General features: G+C 51.0%; 1 pseudogene; it reads right to left on the bottom strand.

The window, feature by feature from the left end:
- Nucleotides 1–243: 243 nt before the first annotated feature.
- LOC136479668 (21.9 kDa heat shock protein-like) lies at nt 244–1,148 on the bottom strand (annotated as a pseudogene).
- Nucleotides 1,149–2,402: the final 1,254 nt, after the last annotated feature.

Here is a 2,402-nt window from a genome sequence, read left to right as displayed (position 1 = left end):
TGTAAGAGAGAGTGGAGAAAAAGTAGGGTGGGCTCGTTAAGCTGCTGGCCATTTGGCCCACGAACGTCCGCTTACTGGCATTACGGATTAACTCACGGAGAAACCAGAAATACTGTTCTTTTATGAGTACATATTACAGACGCACGCAACAGGATCAACACGCGCGGGACACACGAAAAGAGAACAAGCATCAGCCATCACTAAATGGCGAATGCATCACCACGCCGAAAAGTCGAATCACATTCACATCTCGGCCTTGGACGCCTTGGCCTCCGCCGCCTCCGCGGCGGCCGGCGATGCTGATGACGCGCGGCTCCCGGCCGCGGTGCCCGGCCACCTTGGGCACGGTAACGGTGAGCACGCCATCCTCCAGCCTGGCGGACACGCGGTCGACGTCGGCGCCAGCAGGCATCCGGAACTGGCGCCAGAATCGGCCCGCCGCGCGCTCGTCTCGGTGCCACCGCTCGCCCTCCTTCTCCTCGTCGGCCCGCCGCTCGCCGGAGACCCGCAGGACGCGGCTGTTCTCCTCCACCTCCACCTTCACGTCCTCCCGCCGCACCCCGGGCACGTCCAATGAGATGACGTATGCCTTGGGGGTCTCCTTCCAGTCGCACCGCGCCAGCGCCACCGAAGCCGAGTCGAGGCTGGCTCTGGGCACCGATGACGCCGCGAGCGGCGACTGCTCCAGCACACGGAACGGCTCGTCGAGGAGCATCAGGTCGAACAGCCCGCCGCCGGTGCGCCAGTACGGCACCAGGGCGACCACCGGTGCCGCAAGAGACACCATTGTCACCGCGGCTACCGCGAGAATGACGGCCGCTGATGCGGTGACGCCGACGACTTCATGCTGGACACAACTCACTAGTAGAGAAACGACCTTTGATCCCACATCGAAATTTGGCTTTAGTCCCGGTATTTTTCGCGCCCGGGAGTAGACAGACCTTTAGTCCCGGTTTGTAGCTCCAACCGAGACTAAAGGTCCCTGCCCAACGGCTACTGCGGCAGGCTTTTGCTGCAGGGGACCTTTAGTCCCGGTTGGAGCTACCAACCGGGACTAAAGGTTCACTTTTACTCCCGGTTTGTACCTCCAACCGGGAGTAAAAGTCTACTCCCGGCTGGAGGCTCCGTCCAGGACTAGAAAGGGACATTTAGTCTCGGTTTCTGTATACAACCAAGACTACAGTTCCCCTCCTATATATCCCTTGTTCCTCCCCGAGCCTGAGCCACTTCAAGCTCAGTGTTCTTGCTTCATCGCCAGCCTCTCTTCTTCCTCATCACCGGTGATCACAAGATTTCTTCTATTCCTCCATCGATTCTTCGGTTCTAAAGGTTACCAACTTTATACTCTCATGTTTCATTAGTAGCTTATTTCATTTTGTGGACTAGATATATATGGTTTTTTTATGGTAGATTTTTTTATTTGTAAGTCATTTAAGCTCAAAATCACTTGAAAGTTTGCATATTTGGATGAAGGAAGGTTAAAGTAGTTATTCAAAACTAGTATTGAGCTTTCATTTCTAGCATGCATAGCCCACTTCATGCTTTAGAGATATAGAGAATTTTAGAGTTTTTTTTTAATTTTATTTGTTTATAAAATGAGAAATTTATATTATATTAAAAATAAGTATAGAGAGTAGATGCCAACTGTTTCCGGGTCCTCGACCTCTCATCGGGTTCCAAAGCGACTGAGGCCGGACCTCCCTCTCATTGTATGCGGCAAGTGTGAGGAGAAGATTATGATCGAGTACCGGCTGAGGAAGGAGTGTACCAACAAGGGCCGTATCTTCTACAAGTGTCCGGATCGCAATGTGAGTTATTTTGTCGCATTTGATGATTATGGTTAATTTATACTTATTTTCATGATGATTGTGATTAAAGTTATAATTTTTTGTTTTAATTTCAGTGGGATGGCACTGGATGTTTAGGTCATGTACCTTGGCCATCGTCGATTTCTTCCTGTGAATCACCCCCTAAGAAAGAAAGACAAGCATTTTAAAGGTAAGGCAGACCACCAGACCAAGCCGGGCAACCGAAGTGGTGAGGATGTACTCAATATGGTCAAGGATGTGAAAGTAGTATTTGGAAAGGCACATGGCAGTGAACCTGTTCTGAACGACACCGACGGTCACGCACCCATGTGGAAGAAGAAGTCCATATTTTAGGAGCTACCCTATTGGCAAGTCCTAGAGGTCCGTAGCGCGATCGACGTGATGCACCTGACGAAGAATCTTTGTGTGAACCTGCTAGGCTTCATGGGTGTGTATGGGAAGCCTAAGGACACACTTGAAGCATGACAGGACCTGCGGTGTTTGAAAGAACGAGACAACCTGCATGCAGAGAAGACAGATGATGGACACCATTACTTAAGTCCTGCCAGCTACACTCTTAGCAAAGAAGAGAAG

This window comes from Miscanthus floridulus, chromosome 9 (assembly GCF_019320115.1).
Source record: "Miscanthus floridulus cultivar M001 chromosome 9, ASM1932011v1, whole genome shotgun sequence".
NCBI lineage: Eukaryota > Viridiplantae > Streptophyta > Magnoliopsida > Poales > Poaceae > Miscanthus > Miscanthus floridulus.
The sequence above is the reverse complement of the archived record's forward strand: the minus strand, read 5'-3'. Positions and strand labels throughout refer to the sequence as shown.